Source organism: Glossina fuscipes, unplaced genomic scaffold (genome assembly GCF_014805625.2).
Source record: "Glossina fuscipes isolate IAEA_lab_2018 unplaced genomic scaffold, Yale_Gfus_2 113, whole genome shotgun sequence".
NCBI classification, from domain to species: Eukaryota; Metazoa; Arthropoda; class Insecta; order Diptera; family Glossinidae; genus Glossina; species Glossina fuscipes.
The window spans coordinates 2,867,344-2,873,486 of record NW_023998456.1 but is presented as its reverse complement, the minus strand read 5'-3'; the positions used below and the strand labels follow the sequence as shown (position 1 = coordinate 2,873,486).

The window sequence follows — 6,143 nt, the reverse complement described above, 5'->3', positions numbered from 1 at the left end:
ATCCATTCATATATTAATCTAAGGTGTGTATTTTTTTTTTTTTTTTTAATTCTCTTTTAGTAAAAAATTAACATAAATGGACGAAAACCCGTGACTCAAAATAAGCAAAAAAAAAAAAAAAAAAGGATTTTACATTAAATTTCACTATATATATAGTAAGTAATATTTGTGTGCATCATTTTTATACTCAATGGTATTTATAATATGCGTATATACATGTATATATATGTACGAAATATATCACATGTGAATAGTATTTAGAAAACCAGACCAGAAAACCCAGCTGGAAACATATTAACAAAAATAAAAATTCAAATAGTGGAAAAAAATGTCTGCAATTTTAAATTGTAACGCGGCAGGTAAAGGTAAAATGAATTATCGTGTTGATTTAAATCGCCGTACATTGCATTCGCACTAAAATATATGAGAATCAAAAATATTCATTAATATTGGGGCAGAGTTTTCTAATTATTTCTATAATTTCTATTATAAATTACATTGTTGTAGTTACTGTTCTGTAAAAAATTTCCCCTTCCATGGGGATTTTATGGGATATTGTGGACTGAAGTTAATGAATTTAAACTGGGTATTGCTGTATTTTGCAGCGAAACAGTAGCATTTGTTGTATTGAACTAACGGTTTACGTATAGCGCTGACTGTTGATTATTATGCTGTTAATTATCTCCGCGGCATGCTTGTGCCCCCATCCATTCGCCTACCACAGCGCATAGGTAGGCGCTATAAGTCGTTCCTACTTGTACGGTAGTTTCTTTGTTTAGCTTTCTCATATTGAGCCTAAGTGTTGCCAACTCATATATCGCCATGTCAACAGTTACTACCCGGTCCAATTTTTTACTTAGTTCGTCAGCTTTCTCTTCGTAGTCTGCTCTAACCGCCCGCCCATGAATACCACCCATACTTGGGGGGGTTAGCTACACTTTTGATATCGTGCTCACAAACTTTTTCATATTAAAGTGGTTTTAATATTTAACATAAGAGTTGGATCATTTACGATCTGTGAAATCGGGACTTATGTGAAAACATTCTTATTGAGTCAACATTTCTTGTATCATCTTGGTCTCCATACTGTTGTGCGGTCTCGGGCGAGACAGTTAAAGAAAGAAGACTCGCTAGGGCATGGTGTAAATTTTATTGATTGCTTATTGGGATTATACGATTGTAATATTGTTTACGTAGCTGTAAGGATTTTGCATATAACGGATTTTGAATATGCACTCTTTACTTCAACATTGGTTATGCGGTTATAATATTTTGTTAACAAGCCCACAAGATTCCTTAATTTGCGAGTTTCAATATAATTAGTGAGTTTAATTCTGAATACAATAAAAATTTAGAGAAAGATAGTTATGTAAACAGGCGCGTGCAACGTTTGAAAGTACACTGATAGCAATTTGTTTCTAATCGAATTTGAATGTAGTGCTTATAAAATCTGTGTTTTTGTAGCTAAACGTGTAATAACGAAAAATAAAGGCGAAAATATTTCCTACTTACTATTTAAATTAAGTTTATCTTACCAAGAAACAAGAAAATGTCAAGTCATCACGACGTCGTGGTGAGGGGATATGAATCCGAAACTGCATATAGATCGTCAATCAACAGTAACCTGAATCAATAGTGAGTATTTATTGAACCCATTGCAATTGAGATTGATTAATTTATGGAATTGAAAATTCTTGCATTCATGTCCTTCACTGTCCGCTGGTAAAAAACGAGAAATGGATCATCTTATGAGAAAAGCTGTAGCCAACAAAAATGACTATTGGGATAAAAAGTTATTAATGGTATATAAGAAAAAGTTATTAGAGGTATATAAGAAAATGTACATTCAGGGAGAAACTAGCTCGTGTGAAAGTGATCGTGAATCTTCGGGTAGTGGCTAACGCGGCGGTCCATCAAAAACATCGTCTTCGGTATGGTCGTTTGCTTTCTCCAGGACGCGTATGCGAAAATCACCGCCATTATCACCGCAAATGCGCCGACGGTCTCCAGGTCCATCCTCTCGTGATATGCTGGACAACATGGGACGCGGTCGTGTAACACCTCTCCACACGATGGAAAGGGGTCGACCTAGTTCGCCGGAACATGGACCTCCGCACTCTTCAACGGATTTCGGCGGTTATCGTACGATAGGTGCAGGTGGCAGACCGCGTTTACCACCTGAGCCACCAAGGCGTCGTAAGTCGTGATCTCCTAAAACGTCGCGGCTCTCCACCTTCGGTTAACATGAGTTCGAACGGACGTCGTAGAATACCGCCACCGCCAGTGGTAAGTAACGTACATCCAAAATAAAGAACACAAATATTGCCGCGTTCAAAACGCCCCCCATCACCACCGCCGCAGGTAAGCAAGCTACCTGTAATGTATTTTAAAGTAAGAATAAAATAATTGTTGGCTTCTTTTTAGAACGTGTGTCGTTCGCGTTCAAACAGTTCGATAGCAAGCTGTTCAGATGATTCTTGCTCTGAATGCCCACCAAGGCATCGTTACCGACCTCAGTAGGCATAATGAATCTTAAATTATGGTGTGCATAAAAATTTAAAACCCCATTGATTTCTTGTAGTTCCGTCCCAATGCCGCGATCGCATGGCGGGCCGCGTTCGCCACCTTTTAAAACTTCACGTCCAATTTAACGCCAGCGAGATCCGCTTCCGCCTCCCTCAGTATCTACGCATAATCGACCTTCGTCGCCACCGCTTTCTCGCAATGATCTAATCGATAAATACCATCGCAACGATGGTAAGGTACGCCGCCTTAGTCACGAACGCAGTTTAGACGGATGTCATCTCTATGATAGTCATGTAAAAGTTACGCGCCCTGATCGTTACTCGACGCCTGAAGACCCGCGCTTAAAAAATCGTCCTCCTGAACCCCCGGAACCGGCTACAGCATCAACTTCAAATAATGTGCCTAAAAAAAAAGGAGAAGGAGGTAACGAACTCTGGATAAAGTAGAAATTGTTTGTAGTTATTATTTTTCCTAATAACAACTAGTTAAGCACCCGTTGCAAGATTGAAGGCGAGAAAAGAAAAAGGCACTCTTCCTCGGGCTCGGACGACTCTGGCGGCTCCGACCGTGACGATCTTCCTCTGCCAACATTTACCACCAACGCGCGACTCACTTTGTGCAAACGTTTCGGCAAAATGGCTCAATAGAGTATTGATCGCAGCAATATGGAAAATATGCGTATAAGAAAAGACTCTGCTAGTGGCGCTTTGAAAGTAATGATAGAAGAGTGACTCGAAATTCCGCCGCGTCGCTACTCATATTCACCGGCACCGGTTGGCCACTTTCCCGAAGAGTTGGTAGCAACAGCATGTTGGGCATGTTGTCTTGGAATGATGTGCGTGTACGTCATGAATATTATAAATTCCGTGGCTTTCTAAGCGATTTAAATTTAAAAGTAGGCGCCAATAATATATGTAATAATATACCGGCTTATATTGTCTTGGTAACAGGATTAAATTAAATGGGAAGAATGGTGGTATAAATACCAAGAATGGCTTAAACAAGAACGTTTCTATGGGTATTGGGAACGTCAACAAATGGCCAGGAGACGACGTATTAAAAAGTTGCCAATTTCTCAAAGGCTTAATTAAAAAAATAGCTTATAGTGTTGTGCTCCATTTTTTCTTTATTTTAAAGGGTTTATTACCATCTAACTTTTGCATCACTTTTTGAGTTACGCAAAGAAAAACAAAAAGAAAACCTTTTTTAACTTTTCATTATTGAAATTTTAAATTCTTCCATTTAAGATTTTTTCTTTGATTTCTTACAGTTTCAAACAGAATAACAAATTTTCAAGTTATGTAAATATTTCTACAACAGGACGGTGGATCCAGAAAGAGAGGCAATTAAAAATAGCATAGTATTAGTAAGAATTTTTCGTTTTCCTATGATTTACTTATTATATGCATATTCTGCAGGTGAATATAAACACTTTTTTTATTTTATAAAACAATGAATTTTTGGTTTTCGATAAAATTAATTTAAAACATGGTCTCTTGGGACGACACAATTGATCTTTACTCCCAAAACAAAACCAACGCATTTTTTAAGAATAGTAATGTAACGTTAACAATGTAACAACATCTTATTCCAATTATGCATTAAGGTTAGTTTGCTGGTCGTAATATGTAACAAACGCAAAGACAACTTATTCCAATACAAGTGTGAGGAAAAGTCTAGTCTTTATTTTATTGATATGATTTCTACAATACTTTTCGCTTAGGGATGCTTTATTTTGCGGCATCGTTCGGTTAATGTCTTTGAAATGTGTTTGTATTCAAAGTCACATAAAAGATATAAAACAACTGTTGAGATAAGTGCGACAAGGTACTCACGCCGGTTTTGCAAATAATGGGTTGGCTTTTTTCATATGAAGAAAAGTCTACCAAAACGTAACAAAGTAACTAAATTGTGGTCTAGGAAGGCTTTAAAGAATTTCACAGAAAGCGAAAACTTTTTGTTATACAATTTGCTTTGGGTGTTATCAAATAACGCATTGAACATTGAATATTGAACATTGCTTGACATCTTCAATTCATACGAAACCAAAGGATCAATCTTAAGACAGAACAGCTTATTGCAGCAACAAGGTAGGTATCTATATAAACACCATTGATGCAACTGGCACACAAAGTAGGAATGATCTAAATATGCCAAAGGAAACGATGCGATGAGTTCCCAGGACGAATATATCCGATCTCATATTGCGAGCTTAATCGAGGAAACTTAATCAGCAATGAACCGGCATGCGCTACCACGTTTACATCCTTGTCTAGTTAGTATGCACCACAGTTATATTATATGTTCGTGATTAACACATGCTTCGATTATTATTATTTTGCCAGAGAGGCAATTTAATGCTCCTAATAATATGACATTCTTCAATGCGTTAATTTTTGCGAATCGTGTTAAGAAGTCAGCTCCGTTGTAAGGATTGACCATGGAATTTCGATAAAATGAGTAGTAGCCGCGCAATGCTTTGAGTAAGATATCGTTACGCCTTTAATAAATAGGCAATTTTATTAAAAATGTAAGGATCGCACAACTTGAACCTGATGTTTGCGATATTTGTAATATAGAGGAAAAACTTTTATTATTATCTTTTTTCATTTTTCTGTTAAGGAATTTCATAAAAATGCTTCGTTTTCAACTTATTCAACGTTTTGGTTGTAGTTTAAATTTTCTTTTAAAATATGTCGCTTACAATACTGATCCACCAAAGAGTGTATATCCCATTCCAAATGAGCGAGAATTGTTTTATACTTACAATGAATTAGGTAGCAATTGTACTGCAGGCATTGTACCATTTTTGAAAGTGAAATGTTACCGCTTTAGAATTTCTAAAGTTTCTTTAACTTTTTATAGTCCCATTATCGATCTGAACCACAAATCAAACTTTTCTCCATTTTACAAACAGAGGTGTCTCGATTTGATTCTTTCAAAATTGTATGTTTTTTATTTATTCGGTTTCTTTAATGATCTGAATGTTTAAAAATTGAAGGAGAACATCAAAATCTGTTTAAATTTATTTTTAAAGTAAAAGGTCTTCATGGGAATTCGGAGATTTTAATGCAACGATGGTAGGAATCGCAGATGACCTATGCGGGGATGGGGAAAGGGGATTTAGAGGCCTTGGTTCGATATTAATAATAATAAATATACAAATGTATACTGGATCAGCATTTTCTTCAAAAGGGATTGCCTTTACAGTCTTCCAGCGTGTAGTGTATTCATACGTTTTCTTTTCGCCTCGGGTGACATAGCATTCTGATCGTTTTCGTCTTCATCCTCTTCTTCATCCACGTTATCATCTTCGTATCATCTCCGTCCTTTCAAGTAAATTAAATGATTCGAAAAAGAAAAACATTACAGTTAAATGTCAAAGATCCTACCTTGGAAACGACCAACGCTCTTAAAAACCAGTACCTTTTGCTTGTCTTCCTCTGAGTTAGTATGGCTGTTCACGTTGACGTCGCTACTGCTCGATGTTGACAATTCGCCATCTTCAATATCCGCTTTAGCTTTTTTAACCATGTCACTATTAGAAAATGAACGTTTACGAGAATGGTCACGTTTTTTAGACTTTGCACTTACTTTATTTTCTGTGGTCGTCCTGC

The 6,143-nt window shown here is 36.6% G+C and overlaps 1 pseudogene; it reads left to right on the top strand.

Annotated features, from left to right (window-relative positions):
* The first annotated feature begins 1,703 nt into the window (after positions 1-1,703).
* LOC119639833 lies at positions 1,704-3,618 on the top strand (annotated as a pseudogene).
* Positions 3,619-6,143: the final 2,525 nt, after the last annotated feature.